The following is an 18,444-nucleotide window of genomic DNA, read 5'->3' as shown; positions in this document are numbered from 1 at the left end:
CCCATTTTTAATACGAAATAAATCAAAACCACGCAAGCCAATAAATACAGATAAAAAAATACCCATTTGGTTTTTATCAAAAAACGTCAGCGTGTCAAAATTTTCAATTTTAACAAATTCTGATTGAGAAAAAAAATATACGATGAGAGAAAACTCTCGAGAGAACAATTTTCTAAAAATTCAGTCAGCTAGAAATTAAATTTTCGAATTGAACGACGAAAAAAAAAATCTTCAATTGTTTGGTTCTAAAGACAAAGCAATTCGATGTTTAAATAATTAAATATCTTTTAGGAATATATAAGGCTGGGCCATTCGAGAACAGTAATTATATCCGAACGTTTCTTTTTAAAGTTGGTGTTTTTTTTTATTATTGCATCAGAATGTCGCAAGTTCAATAAACTGATTTCAAACGTTAGAAAGATTTTTTTCCTGCGTTTCAAATTGAATAAACGTGACTTTTAAACGGTTCATTCGTCTAGATCAAATTGTAAACATCATTTTTATCAATTTACCTTTAAGCATTTGACAGAGGCTCATTATTTTTCCTCTCCGTCTATATACGACGATGAAAAATTCCATACGAGTTCGGTGGTAACCTCATCGCACCTACTCAAAAAAATCTCGAATCGTTGAAAAGAAAAGGTTTACTTATCCTATACGAAATAAACATGTTGTCTGAAAATAGCACGCTTACAATATGCCTTATCATTTTTAATTAGCCTACGTCGTTGAAAAGCACGTCATCCGCGAAAACAGACGTCTTGTGCGAGACGATGAAGAAGAAAAAAAAATCAAAAAGGGAAGCTTTTGCAGCACTGTTGACATATTCGTCTCTCAATTGACACAATAAACTTTCAACAAGCTTGTCGACTTTCGTTTCTGTGTGCGGTTTAGTTTTTCATAAAAATGCTAAATAGGCAAAACTTGTGTTGAAAAATATTACGGGAAGATAAACTTAATTACTCGAGAGTGAATTGCACCGGTATTAAGAATTATGCAAAACGATTCCTCGTACACTGAAGATATTTTATACAAGTTGGGAAACTTCTGGGATAAATACTTGTATTATACGTATGCGATGAGAGCACTCGAGATGATGTTTAAATTCGCTCCCTTTTTCTCATCGTACAAACATACGTACATTTTGAATTTAACCAAAATGATCATCATCTTTTGAAACGATAGGTACCGATGAAATTTCCATCTGTGCAATATGTGAGAAAAAAACTTCGCACGAGTCGCCACCTGTTGAAATGCCAATTATAATGGTTGCCTTTTCGACGAGCACACTTCATCGCTTTAAAGTTTTCGGAATGAACAAGACAACAAAGAATCGATAAAAAATTCTCAAACAGCTTTGACTTTCGTTAGATTGACATTTTTTAGTCGAGAAACTTGGTTATAATGGTATAAAATAACTTACAATGTTAAGAAAAACTTTACAGCATTTGTCAAATTTAGAAGGCCATCATCGTTTTTACTCAGGCAACTCGGTGCAAAATTTCTAACCGTTATATTAAGAGAAGGAAAAAATTAAATTTTCTCAAACATTCGTGTAAACACTACCTAAGAATAAAGATAGGTGCGAGTGTAAAAAAAGAAAAATGTATAATAAACATTATAAACATACGTTTGTATAATTACAGACTATGTATTATTTGTATCTACGATACCTGCAGCAATTTACACGAAACTGGACGCGACTATTTAATAATTATGGTTTCACATGACAGATCAAACATTTCCTATACCATTCGTCAAATTTACTAATGTATTAGAAATTTTGACAGGCGGGCGTTCGCGCCATTTTGACAGTTGGCATAATTATCTCGTGGTACTTACCTATATCGTACGTTGGCAATATTCGCCAAAAATCCTCGACATCTTGTCAAACAGTTAATCTTGTGTGACCCTAATAATAATAAACCTCCAACATGGCTATTAATTATCGTACTGACCAATAACGCACTCGTGTATAAATGTTTACTTAAAATCCAAAATTGTCTAAAATTCTGATATGGTGAGAGTGAACGCACAACGTATATGTAGTTTTAAAGTTGAGTTTATACGTGGAAGTCTTTTATACTTAGTTATTATTAATTATCGAATTTTCGCAACTTATTATTATGCTAATATCCGAGTGGGTTGGATGTACTCGTACGATGCTTTGTATCGTAGTGAGTCGGCGAAATACGTTAGAATTTGAACAGAAACTAAAACTAATCGAACAAAACAGGGAATATTTTCGAAAATTTGCAAATTTTTTTTTTTTTTTAATTTTGCTTTTAGCGATTGAATAAGGGTAATCGTCACAACACATTTCAGTAAATACCTAATTTCTATTATCAAGTTATCAACCTTTCATTTTCATCTCTTCTTCAAATCTTGGACAATTAATCTAGCATGGTGCAGGGTATACCTAGTAGTGAAAATGAAAATAATAATTAAGACATAAATAAACAGGACGAATTCTAGAACCCAATCAAAATTGAATGCAGATCAAAACCAGTTTTTTGTTTTTGCTAATGATGGAGAAAGGGACTTTTGAAGTTAAGGCAGTAGTGAAGTTTGAATTATCAGATTTTCATGAATTTTGTGAAAAAAAAGTGTGAACTTTTTTATAAGTTTTTGCCAGTTTTCAAATAAAAAGTGTGAAATCATAAAAAATGCAAAATACGCCAACAGGAGAGTAATTTCATGTGCTGAAATCCATTTTTCAATTTTTGGAGGATTTTTCAAAATTCAAATTTGGCCTATTTTTCTTGAAAAAAATAACAAAATTTGGTCAAATTGACATAAAACGCTTAAATTTGGTTTTTACCCTATTTTCAACCTTTTGAGTTGACTGCTGAATTTTTCTTTCTTTTTTTTCAAAAATACTTTACCCCATCAATGCAAAATATTTTGGATTTGAATCTGCTCAAATAAATCTTGAAAACGTCTAAATCGATCAAAGGGCCACAAAGATGGTAAAATCCGAGTTTACCTACAGCTGAATTTCACGTTTTTTTTATGGCTCACCATAGTGACGCACCTTGTTTTATTTTCAATCATTAACTGTGGATCATTGCTGGTCACCTGTAATTAACTTCAACTTAATTCTAACAAAATCAAAAATACAATCTTCTTCATGACTTTAACAAAAATATGTAAGTAGCTTCTTTTACTTTCTGGTGGTTAGCAGCTCGGTTTCCTCTCTGTCCACTTTGCTGCTTGGATCTGCTTTGATGGGTGGTGATTGTACTAGTTCAGTTTTGCAAGCTCAGCTTCATCTTCATCCGCTTCGCTGCTCGGTTCTTCTTCAATGATGCCATGATTTGCAAGTCAGGTGTACCATGCCTAGCCCACACACCTATAGACACTATATGTCCTTGATAGGCCAGATCTCACTACTAGCTAGCTCCTACTGCGTGTCTTCCTCTTAGTCCGCTCCACTGCTGGGTTCTTCTACGATGGTGCGATGATTTGCAATTCAGAGGAGCATGCCTGGCACACGCACCTATAGACACTATGTGTCCTTGATTGGCACTGCGACGCAAAGTGGCTGACATCAGTGGCGAACGCTCAAAATGCTGAAAACGGGTCCAGTTGTACAGAGAGCATAGGGAGAAATCGCGTTTTTTGATTTTTATGCAAAAACAGTAGGGTTTTTTTACCAATTGTATAGGGCATTATTTAAAGGGAATTCAATTTCCGATTTTTTGGTATAAAAAAAATGAACTTCAACGATTTACAATGTGACAAATTCAGTTTTTATGTGACAATTCTCACCCGTTTTCAGAATTTCACAAAAACATATATCCGTAAATCCCAATTTTTTTAATGTTCTCAGTAATCAGCATTTTATCCTCTTTACATTAATATAATCACCAGATTTTTAGCTTCAATACTTGCGGAGAAATTCAATTAAAAAGTTGTGAAATGCTGAAAGCGGGTGAAAGAAATTATCAAAATTCAATTTTTTTTACACCAAAAAATCGGACATTAAATTCTCTGAAAATAATGTTTTATACATAATAGCAAAAAACCCTACTATTTTTGCGTAAAAATTAAAAAACGTGATTTCTCTCTATGCTCTCTGTACAACTGGACCCGTTTTCAACTTTACGTTTTGGCGCGTAGCAGCGCGCTCTATGTATCCGTCTCACAGCCAATAGGCCAGATCTCACTAATAGCTCCTGCTGGGTTCGGATACTTGATCATGCAGCATCGCTTTCACTTTGCTGGTGTGTCTTCACAGTTAATGCTTTGCTGGTTTCCTCCTTGACCAAGCAGTTTGCAGGCCCATTCATCCAACAACATTAGGGACTGCTTGAGCTGCTCTCGAGCTTCGTTATGTCTGGGACATCTCCACACAATGTGAGGAGTATCTTCGGCTTCTCTGGTGTCACATCTCAAGCAGGTAGTCACTCTATGTATTTACAGCGTGTTTTTTTCGAAAACTGGAGAGCCTGAAAACCTAATGAAGGCTTCAGAACAGTTAAAAACTACCACTAATTGACTCAAAAAGTTGAAAATGGAGAACAAATTTAATTTCAGCTTTTTACGTTAATTTGATCAAATGTTGATTTTTTTTTTAAATGAAAAATGGGTCTTTGAATTTTTAAGAATTCGCCAAAAATCAAAAAATAAATTCTAACCTGGCCATGAAATTTTTGCTTAATTTTCTCTTTTTCTCCAAAAGTTTCTTATTACGCTGTAGGGACCAAAGTGAACTTTGGCACCCCTAGTTTTCTTCAATGTTTATTGAGCACTTTCTAGACCATTTTAGGATAATATTTGATCCAGAAAAAGTGAAAGAAATCAAATTTTCAAAAAAGGTATGTAATGAAAACGGCAGATAGGGTGCTCAATAAGCACCTAGGTGTTAACGTTTATTATTGGGCCTTTTTGAGCGATTTGCAATTCCTGCAGAAATTTGAAAACTCGCTGGAGGCTTCAAAAAGGTCAAATTAGGATTGTTTTTGAGTCTGGTGATCGTGCAGACGCATCAGACGACCTTTTGTAGAAATCTCAATTTTCAGTAAACTGCTGGGGGCTGCAGAATTGATCAAAACGGTTCAAAACCGTATCTAATCGATTCAAATGGTCGAAAAATAGGGTACGTATGAGATTTCAGCTTTCAATGCCCCATGAAGTGAAATTTTAATCATTTCACTTTTTTGAAGCAAATTGAATTTTTATAGGTATATTTTTGGATACCTACTCTTCTTGATTTATCTATTAGCTCCGTTCAAAAATGTCTCAACTTGTTGACGGAGTCTTCAGCTCCCTTGTGAGAGTAGGATCAGCATAAAACTCCAAAATTCCAGTCGTGAAATGAAATTGAAAATAGTCAGCTCTGAGCTCACACCAAAATTATTTCCATATTCACTCACAGTTCTGGAATTCTCTTTCAACACAAGGAAGAAAGATTTTCTCACAAGGTCTTACATATGTCCTCTTTTCATCTCAACATTAAAGTAGGTATTTCGATGGAATCTGTGTATACTGTGTTTACCTTCCTGTCTGAAGTCTGAAGCTATTTACGGATCTAGCTTAAATTTAGACTACGGGTTCGAATTTACGCCTAAAGTTCTATTTTTTCTCCTTCAAAGCAAACACAGTAGGTAGTATGTTTCGTATACATACACCAAAAAGACAAGAAAAAGCATCTAAGCGAATATATTAAAATTATAATGCGTCAGCACGAGTTTTTCTTCTTTATCTCTGTACAACCTTGAAAATTGTTACCCTATTTTCGAGATAATTTTTCCAGCCAGTGCGTGCACCTAATCCATCCCTAAACACGCAGTACTATAACATGATTTCTCGTTTCACGGCCAAAGAAGAAAAAAACTCGTACATAATGAAAGCAGCACAGAGTCTTTTCTTATTTTATATAATATATAATGAAATTTAGGAAATATATATACATTTTTTTTGTATTATTTCATAATGGGTATGCCATTAACGGGAGAAGGTTTAGGGGTGAGTTTGAAAATTTGATCATTTATTTTATCGTTACGCAGTTGCTCGAGTACAATATAATTTGTGCTGCGGATGTTCCATCCATCGTGCTGGAATGGGCGTAGGCATAACTTTTTGTCGACCATGTTTTAAGGAGGTTTATAATTTATGGAGAAATTTTCACAATGTGCTGAAAAAAATGAGATCTGATTGTAATATAATCGCGTGGTAATTAAATTCGTCTTCTTAAAAAAAAATAAAAAATTATAAGATAAATTTTTTCACGAAGGGGCAGAAATGAGAAATTCTAACCATTCAAAAATGCAATCCTGACATTTCAGGAAAATATTCAGTTTTTAGGATATTTGATTAATTTTTGGTGATTTTCCATCATCTTGTTTGGAATAAAAATTATCAAACTTCATCGTAAAAAAAAAAAAAAAAAATGAAAATTGCATCCATCTTTCCACTAAATCCTGCCCAATTATCCACGTTTCTCTCTCAAAAAATATTCCTTTTTATTCGAAAAGTATTTCGGATTAGTATTGTAAAGTTAAATAATCAAAAATTAGGTATCCACCTGTATAATTATTCCCTTTAAGAGCTAGTTTTACGCCGATTAAAAATTTAATTTTGCAACTAGGTATACCTACCTAAACAACGTAGGTACATTCGAATAAACGTCGTCATCAATTATCAAAATACGGACTAAAATTAATAAAAACTAAAAACAAATGTAGGTAGATGTAAGGGTTATTATACATAAAGATACGTGAAACACAACCTCGAACGTATAATTTTCCTAGGTTGGGGAAGAATTCGCGAGACAACGGTATTTTTGTAAAATTATGGATATTTTTCAGCTTTTACTTAAATAAAGGATTGTAGTGTCTGTGCTTTTTTTTTTTTTGGTGTGTATTTTACAACTTTACCAGATCAGGGCCAGGGATTACAAAGAGAAGATATTTTTATTCGTAATTAAATAGCTACTTTTTTTCATGAAAAAATTAGGTACGGTAGATATTTTTGGAGCTATTTTTTTTTTTTTTGACAATATTGCAGAATGTATCCCAAAACTGAATCTTATATCCATGTGAGAAAATAGATCGCTGAAATAGCAATACTTATAGGGTAAATGTGCCTAAGTTTGCGCGCTTCCTAAGATTGCGCAGTGACGATTTCTCAGAACCAGTGAGAGTTACAACATTTGATACCGCCTTTACTTGAAAGAAAAATCAAATTGACCATACCTAACGATTTTTGGTGATGGTAGCACCAATTGTTGCCAACTGATGAGCAAAAAACTTTTTTTTCAAAATTTTTTATAATTTTTCCAATAAAAGTGGCACGCGACAATTTTTATGGAAATGGCAGTAGAAATCTAAATAAGCTATTTTTAGATTCGTCATTGTCTGGGGATTATAACAAGCACATATTTCAAGTGTTTTCTGCTTTAATTAGGTTTCAATTTTTCAATTTTTAAAAAAACACCCCTGTGCCTAAGATTGCGATTTTTATTTTTTGCTACTTTTCTAGACTAATAATGATACTTTTTGAAATTTTCATTAAGAATTCAATTCATTTGAATGAAATGACACCTTATATACGTATATCGAGTTTACTCCTTGTCAAAAGCTAGGGAGAAATGGGTCTAATGCTGGAAATTCCAGATATGAGGGCATTTCCAGTGCGGTTCACTCAGAAGTTTCAAATCCACGTTCATGTGAGACATTTGGTTTGCTTTCATCATAAATTGAACAATATTGACGAATTTCTATGTTTTTCACTGGTGCACAATCTTGGGAAGGTGAATGCGCAATCTTAGGAAGGCATATTCCTAAGTTTGCGCATTTGACTTTTTTTAGTTTTTGGTCAAAATATCAAAAACTAAATCGATTAAAAATTTTATTTCTGGCGCAAATCATAGCCAAATGTTTGAAGAACCTTCTGTACAAATTTCAATATTCTAGCTCCTTTTCATAAAAAGTAGTGACTGTTTGAAAATTAGGTGCGCAAACTTAGGCACATTTACCCTACTCGTACTCGAGTAATTATATATATGGAAAAAATTGAACAAGTTTTTAAAATTCTTTAATAAAAATAAAATAGAAAATTTGCATTTTTTTTCATGCTCATCGAGAAAATAAAATGAGACAACGACTCGACAAGTAGGTAACTGGATCTTACAGGTTCTTCAATCGGAATTTTCAATCTATAACCTAACCTAACGTTAATGAATTCTTCAACACCTCAAAAACATGCAATCCACTGGTTCGACTTGTCTCTCACAGCACTCAACTTTGTTAACAACAAATTAATAAATCTCATAAATTCATCACTAACACGGTTTGTTGACATTAAAAAGGGTAATAATTTAAATTGAAAAATTAATCATAGATCGCGATAAAGTAGAAAAAAATCGCTATAAGTGAAATTCCATTCAACACTGTAGGATAGGATAGCGCTTGCACGTCATCCTGATGGAAGCCTATGAGGTCGTAAAATTTTATTACCAATCGTTACCCCGCGAGGCGTTCGCTACGATTTAATTTTAACGCGTTCAAACCTCCCTTGACTTTTACGATGACCCTGAAACGAGACTATAATTGCGAATCTTCCATCCTCCATCGAGTATGAAATCACTCCGCAGCAAGCCATCTATAGCATTACCGCGGTCAAAAAGTTCAACTGGCGTTAGTTTATTGCTACCCGGTGAATTGGATGAACCAGAGGTAGGGTATCAACATCGAATCAGAGTGGTCTTTTGCAAGCAAAACCCAGTCGAAGATATTGAAAGTGTTGGTTAGAAAATAATAGTTCATCAGAATGATGGCATAATTTTCAACAACTTTCATTTTTTGCACCCCTTGCACCTCCTCCTCCAAGGTATCGAATTTGGAAATTCTTAAAAAATGAATTAGGTATTGGTATTCAAAAAATGTGAGTTTTCGGTAGGGTAGCACTGGTTTCATTTTCGATGTCTATTTAACCCAAAATCAAGAACATGCCTTTGAGGGAGAGATGCCAAATGGAAAATTAAAAAAAATTATATATTAATACAAAAATTTGGGTTTTTAATGCCAGTGATTACAAATTTTGAATGATCATTCACCCAAAAACCTCAAACGTGCTCCTGAAGGGGAATCGCCAAATTGAAATTTCAAATCTTAAATTAATTTTTTAATAAAAGTCGTAGCACACTTTGTGGGCTTTTCAAACACGATGATGGTGTTTATTAATTGAAAAATTAAAATTATATCAGGAAGGTTGAAACCTTCAAATGGCACTCCAGCGACCCCCCCCCCCCACCATTGTACTGTGAAAACTTAAACGGCACAGGTCGCTTTGGGAGAGCGACAGGCTGTCCTAAAGATCATGTAACACATAAAATTGGTAAAATAGCCTGAAAATGCACTTTCTTTGACCCTACAGAGGGGTCAAGTAGGGTCAGACGGTTGAAACCTACAAAAAGCACTTCAAGTACGTCCTCTCATTGTACTGTAAAAATTTTGGACCCTCCAGGTCAATTTGGAAGGGCTGATGCAGGTTTTTGTAAACGTCAAAAACACGTAAAATAGTACAAAAATCCACTTTTTCACCCTGGAGAGCGGTCAAATGGGGTTGGAAAGTCGAAACCTGCAAAAGGCATTTCAGGCACATTCTCTCATTGTACTGTAAAAATTTTAGACCCTCTAGATCAATTTGGAGGGGCTGCAGAATTTCCCGAAAGTCGAAAAACCTGTCAAATTTTCCAAAAATCCACTTTTTTGGTCCTGAAAAGGGTTAATTGGGGTTGGAAGGTTTATTAAAACTGCGAAAAGCACTCAAGTGGTATTCTCCTATTGTATGATGAACATTTGCGCCCCTTAGGTCAATTTAAGGGGTAGGGGGGTCAATAATAGGGGTAAAATAAGATTTTTTCCACCTTAATTCCACCTTAAATGGGGTGGGGGTGGCCTAGCTAGGAAGCTGAAATTTGGATATGTTGATTGCAGGGGCAGTAGTAACCAATGGTATGGTACATATGATTTTGGACCCTTTTCATCCATTGAAAGCCAAAATATGTCCCTCCAAAAATGACCCTTCTGTAATTTTCAATTTTGACTCTCCCCACTCCAGGGGTCAAATATGATTTTTGAGAAAACCCTATTCCTCAAGTTTGACTTAATTTGATCAATTAGAACAGGTTCCAAGTCATAAAATGTTGATTTTTTTCATAAAAATTTGGCTAAAAACAGAATGTTTGGATTAAAATGAGTTTACAATGATCCTATTTTTGATGATCATCGAATCCAAAAACTCAAAATGAGTCATGAGTCATTTTCTGATTACTATAGGATCTAAAAACTCCGTAGGAGGAGGAGGAGGAGGAGGAGTAGGAAGAAGAAGTTTTAAATTCTGTAATATTTTCTTAAATCATGCAAAAACCAAGCCTTTTTTTGAAATTTTGAAAAAAAAATCATTACTTTGGGCAAAAAATCAGGACTTTGTTTTCAATTTTGACAAGAAAGTAGGGCTTCTTATCGTTGTTAGGTATGCAAAAAATACACTTAATGAGCACTTCCGATGAACCTCTCTACATTGTTTGAATGGCACAGGAGATTGATATTGAGCGTCTAATTGGATACGTAATTTTTGATTTAGATATAATTCCGCAGGAGATTTTCCATTTCTCAGCAGTGTTACTCAATAACGCATTAAAATCTGTTGTAACTTTTCACTCATCAGCTACAAGTTGTCTGCTGAAGATAAACGCTTCTTCAGTGTTTGAATATTCCTCTCTGCTAGCCCATTGGTAGCAGGGTGACCAGCCGGGATGAATTTCTGAGAAATATTTTTATTTTTACAATACGCTGAGAAGTTTTTGCTGGTAAAAATAGTCGCGTTGTCTGAAACGATTCCCTCACAACAATATTGTAGACATCGACATTTACATCGACTACGTTTTTTTCCAACATATGATGGAAAAGTGATCAATTAATTATTTAGTAGGAATCTTCTGTCCATACAAAAGCCAGGTAAATGAAAATTTTCGAAATTTTCTCATTATTTCTGATACATCGACATGCCATCTCGACATGTAGATGTAAAATTCGATGCTCGAAATTTACATCTACAACTATGTCGACCAATTTTTTATAATTAAAATTTCTGTTTTAGTGTTTAAAATTTTAGTAAACATTCAAAAATATGATCTTGTTCAATGTGGAAAACAAATTTTTTAGGGAATTGATGAAATTATTCACTTTTCCGCAGTTTGGAGATGTAGATGATATGATGTTGATATTGTGGATGTATTTGTTGATGTCGAATTTCACATCAACATTAACATCGACATGTCGACATGAAAATGGATTACTTAGTTTAGTACTCGCAGATAAAGTATTGCACCATCTTTGATATAAGGGATTTCTGTTGAACTTCTTGATTATACAGACTTTTCGTCTGTACTTCTTCGGAAGTGGACTTTGCATCGATGCTGTTTTCAGCACTAGAAATAGCCACATCAGAGGAAATAATTTTTGGGAAAAAAATTAAAAATTTTTAAACTCAAATTCTATAGCTTAACGAAGCAGGAGGTCAACATAAATTTCGATGTGAATGTCGATCCATCCATATCCGTCACTTTTGGATGCCCCATGTCGATGTGAATTTTGACCCTATGTGGAGCCAATTGTCGACACGAATGTAGATCAACATCAGTCGACAATTACATCGACAATTAGCTCGACACAGGGTCGAAATTCACATCGACATGTGGCATCCAAAAGTGACGGATGTGGATGGGTCGACATTCACATCGAAATTAGCATGGTCATTGTTGTACAGGTTATTTTGGGAAATCCAGTTCGAGCAAATACCAAATTCAATATCTCGATAATACATAGATTTGGAAGAGGGCGCATTTCTCTGGAAGCATACCTCCATCCATTTTGACATCACATCGACAACAACGTGAAAATAATACCCTTGAAATGGGCCGGCATAGTCAATATGAATGTGCTGCCAGTTGCTGCTAGGCTCATCCCATGGGTGTAGAGGATCTCTTGCAGGACTTTTCTGAACTGCGGCACGTTTTTCGCAATCTCTCATCACACGCTAGATATCCTTATATCTATGTTCTTCCAATATATGTAGATATTTCCTGGCAAGTTGCTTCATTTTGGTAACTCCAATGTTGCTACCTATAAGTAGATAGGAATAGAATAGGTGGGGGATTCACGAATACTACAGTAGGTTTCTGAAAAACCAAATTTGGAGGCTTAGATCCGCACTGGGGGAAAACGCTCATCAGGGATGCGAAGGGACACCTTAGATTCGTGTTCAGAACATGTAAATGGACCAGTATACCAAAATTCAGCTTTCTATCTCACTTTTCTCAATGAACCCTCTTTTTTGGCTAATTTTTCTGGACTATTTGGCCCAAATACATACAATTTTGTTTCTGTGTCCTTTTTGAAGCACTCTTTGTTGAGAGTAATTTCATCCATTTTCAAACTTTTGAGCAAAATCTTGGTTTTGGAAAGCATTCATTTTCAGTATTGCCTTTTGGCATGCCGATTGCAGCTCTGAGATGATTTTTTAAAATTCCTCAGGGTTTTTGGCCACCAGGACTACATCACCAGCAAACCTCAAGTTATTTAAATTTTTTGTACCAGTTTAGATACTTCCCTCATTAGAGTAGGTTTATCTTAAACCACATCTACCTTTATCATCTAAAAGGCTCAACTGACTTTGACGGAATTAGAAAAGAATTGCAAAAAAAATACTCATTAGTGAACTCAAATTACGTATACCAAAATCGGATGTAAATCAGACATTGATGTGACACCCTGTACAAAAAAAGGAGTCACCTAGCGTGAGCAGATAAACATTTATACGAGCATTTCAAGCGCACAGCACACGCCATCGCTACACACAAACTGGCAGACACACGATTGAAACGAGGATGAAAAATGTAGAAATTTTACATCTCAATTTTGAAAGCAATTAGTCAGCTCCTCTTCGTATTCACAACTACCTACAGGATAAAAGAAGCGTCAAGCTACTCGGGTAAATTCCTACATCGTGGTTCCGAGGGTTTGGCAAATAACACTATCGTTGATCGATATGTAACCACAATAATTACTTTTAAACAATCTAATCGTGTTACACAAACTAGTTTTTATTATTCAAAATGACTATCCATAAAATTGTAATTTCTTCGCGAACACATTAATTCGTCATAATTTATAGAGATTATAATTTCGTTAGATATTTATTATCTATACCTACCGCGTAGACTACTTTTTTTCTTTCTTTCTCTCCCCGTGGTTTTTTCTTTTTTTTTTGCACATTCGAACTTGAGTAATATTCAACTGTATGTTTGGCGAACATGGTATACTATAATTTGCACCTAGTACGATTTATTTAGCATCAGATATCAGTTAAATGTGGCATCCAATTGGACGGTAATGATGTGTTGCCAATTTTCAATTATCGAAAATATTACACTAGATGCCGACGTGTGCTGGTTTCATGGAAATAATAATTTTTTCGTTATTATATCGCGATTCGAGACGTCAGATAATTTGTTACGTTATTTACAAATATAACCACAGGCTCAGAAGTTCCGTAATATAAACCTAGGTCTAGGTAGGTACCTCTATAGTTTGGTGTTTTTGCCCCCTCCCCTCATCGTATTTACTTGCCCATAATCATACCGCTATCCAATTAAAATTTCACTCCAACGTGGGGAAATTTTTTTCTCAAAAGCTCGGTCCAATTCTAGGTTAACTTTGAATTTTACACTCGATCCTATATAATGTATGAAATTTCCATCCATAAAACGAATGATAGCATTGTTCAAATGATATGGCTCGTGTATCTGATTACGTACTGCGATCTTATACATTTGGAGAATATCGATGGCGATACATGAAAAGAATTTTCAAACGGAAATTCGCGCATAAATTTGATTTATTTCGAGAATAATACTCAATTTTCGTATATACGATATTGACGTTTGTGTTTTTCTCGCCCTGCTATTCAAAAGGTTCGACGTTTTTATATCGCAACTGGGTTTAAACGAAATAAAAAACTGTATTTTTTTTCCTGTTCGTTGTATTTTAAAAATAAGTATAAAGTCTTAGTAATCGGCATTAATTTTGTTTTTTCCCTGCCAAGTGTAAAGTAGGGGTGAAGGGATGACAATCCTCTATCTAATGTTTTCTGAAAATGGAAAAAGTTTACCGAAGGTACTTTTAACTTGAATTACTGCGGATAACGAACTCACTCTTTCTGTGATATTTTCATCAACTAAATTGAAGTTTTGAATTAATTTTTCCCCCTTTTGATTCGTCGAATCAACGATGAAATAAATTCTGGTCATATTTTAATACCTATATGAATCGTCGTCGTTGTGTTCTTTTTGTTAGCTTTTGATTCACTTGAAAGTTCATTTAAAGGCAAATTTATCGACTGGTAAATTTTACTGTATACAAAAAATGTGATTATGAGGTTCTATAAAACAATAGGTACGATCGTGTAGGAAAGCTTATTTTGTGTTTATCGTCTAAATGATGGGATTTGGGGGAGGGAAAACAGAAATAAAATACACCTAGTCATTTTTTTATAGGTAACTTGGGTAGGATAAGTATACATGTTTAAATATTTTAATTAACGTATCGTAAAAATTCTTTCGAGTTTATTTTCTAAAATATAAAAATCTCGAGGAAAATATTTACGATTTGAAATATTTTTTGTAAAAATTCCTATGTTTGGTTGTTCGTTTCAAAATATGTAATAAACAATTGGATAGGTAAGTACCTACTTATTCTTCAAAATCAATACCAAAGTAACGAAAATGTGTTCGTAAGATTGCGTTTACTGGGACACCATGTATGTAGTATTGAGATGCTGAAAGTACAATGAATTTTATTAAAAACCGTCGACATCAAAACGTCAATGCTTAAAAGGAACAAAAATTTCAACATGATTAATCGCAGAGGCCTTTGCCTTCACCTGCCAATATATTTCAGTAAGAATATCTTCTTCAATTTAGAGAAAATAATAGGTAGGTAGGTAGGTAGGTACTGAGCTTTTCTTATAGAAGTCGAAGTTTTTGAATTGACATAGTTTGTTTTTGTTTTATTTATTATAATTTTTCATTCACTAAGTCTTATTTTTTGGTGAAGTTGAAACGAAAGGGGAGATAATTTTTTAAAAATTATCTACGACCTACGACTTCATACGAAATACCAGAGGAGAGAAGAGGACATTGATGTAGACGTGGGTTTTTCTCAACATGAATAAAGCTACGTACACAGTACACATTAGCTTGAAGTGTATGCGAATAAGTTTTGTGTGCAGTAGATTCATTTTACGTGTATTTTTGGCCCAATGTCCCTACCTGAATAATTCCCACGTGTTAAGTACCTAGGTACTTCCTTCATACAAACGTTCGAAAAACATTATTATTAACGAGGAAACCTTTTAAAATCCCACTCCCAATTTGAACAAAACCAAGCTAGACCATCAAAGCATCGTCTTAAAATACTTCTGGTACAATTTTCAGATCCTAAAGTTTATTTTTGGATTTTTGTAAAATTTTTAATGAACATTTTTTTTATTTGATCGATTGAAAATTTTCATTTTGATCTTGAGAAATGATCGATCTTTTGAAAATGAGCGAGAGGTTGTAGAAGAGAGGCACGAAGATCAAAATTTTTGAAAAATATGTACACCTATACTGATTTTTGTAGGATTTCAAAAAAAGTTCCGATTTTTGCCAGAACATTAAAAGAGCACCGGTTTTTTGCAAGAGGCAAGAAAAGTTATGATTGTTTTTCAGAATTTCAAAGGAGTCATGATTTTTGTGAGGAAAAAAACTCGATTTTTCAGCCAGGTTCAAAAAAAGTCCTGATTTTTTCGCCAGAAATTGATAAAAGTCCTGATTCTAGCTGAGAAACACCTTTTTTGAAAATTCCAGTTTTTGCCAGAAATTTGTAGAAAATTTTGCTTTTTAAGCAAGAGATTAAAAGTTCTAATTTTTCCCAGAAAATTTTTAAAAGTTCTAAATTTTTATCAGAAATTTGAAAAAGGTACTAGTTTTTTAGTCAGAATGGTAGATTGGGAGAAGTCCTCATTTTTTTTACAGAAATTTTTAAAAAGTCTCAATTCTGAAGTCGCGACCTTTATTTTTTCAGAAGTTTTAACAAGTAGAGTCATAAATGCTAATTTATATCAACTGTTGAAAAAAATTCAAGTAAAGCCTGCAGCCCCCACAAATTGTCCCTTGCAACCTGTTCTAATTGATGAAATTTCCCAAGAATCCCAACTTTTTGCAACAAATTTTCTGTGGTGGGAAGAGGGGGGTGTCTCATCCCCCCCCCGCTATCATGAACAAAATTATCAATACGCATGAAGAGATGAAAACCCGTATACTACGCCAATATCCTTTCAATTTCCTCGGAAAAACTCGTAAGAACATTCGTATTTCGTAGTTATGTTACCTACCTAGCCGAGCTCTACAGTCTTGAAAAGTTTCAAAACAAAAAGATACGGTCGTTTCCTTTTCATGTAACGCTACAAGACATCGTGTTGAACTTGGAAACTTATAAACGCGTAGACATAGGCAGAAAACGCCACAAAACAACCATTTCAGGCATATTTTCGCTCACGAGTAAAACCCCAACCAACCCAAATCGTATCGACGTTTGTTTCATCTTCTAAACCGCAACACAACATTTCCATCAAATAATTACCCAAATTTTTTCAAAAACTATAGGCACCGAACCGATTCGAAATTTTATTTTGGTATTCTACTCGTATAATTGTTTACAATGCCAAGCCAAAGCCAATCCCACCCACGTTGAATTCTCGATATTACGAGTATGTTAATCCTCTGTAGGTAATTTCATAACTCGAAGAAATCTTTTTCCTTAGTTAGATACTGCAGCTAACAGGAAAACTTTCATTGTAAGTTTATCCAGCGGAACGATTTCAATCGTAGTTTTTTCTTTGTTTTTGAAAATATTTTTCTGGAAATTTTTACGGGGTGCAATTTTTCATAAACTTTTTTACACAGTTTATTTTCGTCATAGATGAAATATTTTTCCACGATATAACTCGTTCGTCTCGACTAACTTACATACTCGTATATCGCTGTACCATAATTTATAATATCAACTTTTTACACGAGTATCTTTCAGTTAACTCGAAAAGTTTTCCAACTACCTTACCTGGGCATTTAATAATTCTGACCATAATGCCTATGTTAATATAGATACTCTTTTGTTGAAATCTTATTAATTAATGAGTGTTACGTAATTATAGTCGCAAAACACGACGAATGAGCTTGTTTCAAAAGCGAAATCGTATAGACAAATTCCGACGTGAAGAGGAATATTTGCAATCGCATTCTGTTTTGTATAAACTACGTATAAACGAACAGAGAATACGTAGTACCTTTTACTATAGTGACAGGCAGACACCTTTATTAAATTATACGTGTAGTAGCCGAACAGCAAGCAAAATTGTTCTATTTTCTATCCAATAGCTGCGGATAGCAGCTACCTGTCAATTCATTATGCGAAAATAAATGTGTTTTATGCGCCAATCTATGTCCACCCTGGTACTGTCTGCCAATTCCAAAATAATTTCTTATTATATAATGTTACAATATTTTCAAGTGGAGGTACAATAAACGAGATATTTACCGTATTGTGGGGCAAGATTGAAAAGATTGAACTTTTTCTTTTAAATTTAAAATTTTTTACAATCGAGTGATTGTTGAGTTCAATTTTTCAAAATATGCATTTCTCTCAAATTACATTCCCCAGGAAATTACAGAGAACAAAGAAGAGATACACTCGAATGATTCATATATTCTGTTAAAATTTTAAAAGGGTCTTGCTTCGATCAAATTTTTTTTTTTTTTTTTTAAATGAAAAATTTGTGGGTTTTTTCCAAATAAGTCAATTTATTTCTATTACCATAATGATCGAGCTTTAGTTACTTATTATTTCTATTTTTCTTTTGTGTTTTTTAAAGATAAAAAAGAACATGGTAAGTTAATAATACGTAGTAAATCTGCTCATAAATGTGATTTTAAAATTAATCAAGAAAAGTTGGTTCTTGTGGTCCAATCTCATTCAGATGCGTCAAGATCATATTATATTTTTTCAGAAATTTCACTCCTATGGGCCCAAGACTTTCAAAAATGCAAAAAAATGAATCTTTCATGACCCCCCCCCCCCCCACAACAGAGTTTCTTTCTTTTCATAAAGAGTTGGAAATAGTCAGAGAGTTCGAACTTTGGTCAAGAAAAATTTGTTTGTTGTCAGAATATTATCAAAATGACCGTTTTTTTTCATCTTGAAATTGCCGATAAGTCTTGTTTTTTCCTAAATTGTAGAAAATATCCTTTTTTTGGGACAAAATTTCTAAAAAGTCTGGCTTATCAGTCGAAAAAATACTCAAGTATCTGTATTTCTTTTTTTGCTAAAATTTCCA

The 18,444-nt window shown here is 33.9% G+C and overlaps 1 protein-coding gene across 4 annotated transcripts in view; it reads left to right on the top strand.

Annotated features, from left to right (window-relative positions):
• The window catches only part of LOC135844985 (cardioacceleratory peptide receptor-like), a 295,508-nt gene that overhangs the window by 32,333 nt on the left and 244,731 nt on the right, over positions 1 to 18,444 (top strand). The window lies entirely within an intron of this gene.

The sequence above is a fragment of the Planococcus citri genome, chromosome 4 (assembly GCF_950023065.1).
Source record: "Planococcus citri chromosome 4, ihPlaCitr1.1, whole genome shotgun sequence".
Classification (NCBI taxonomy): Eukaryota; Metazoa; Arthropoda; class Insecta; order Hemiptera; family Pseudococcidae; genus Planococcus; species Planococcus citri.
Note: the sequence above shows the minus strand (reverse complement) of the source record. Positions and strands in the feature narration are given on the sequence as shown.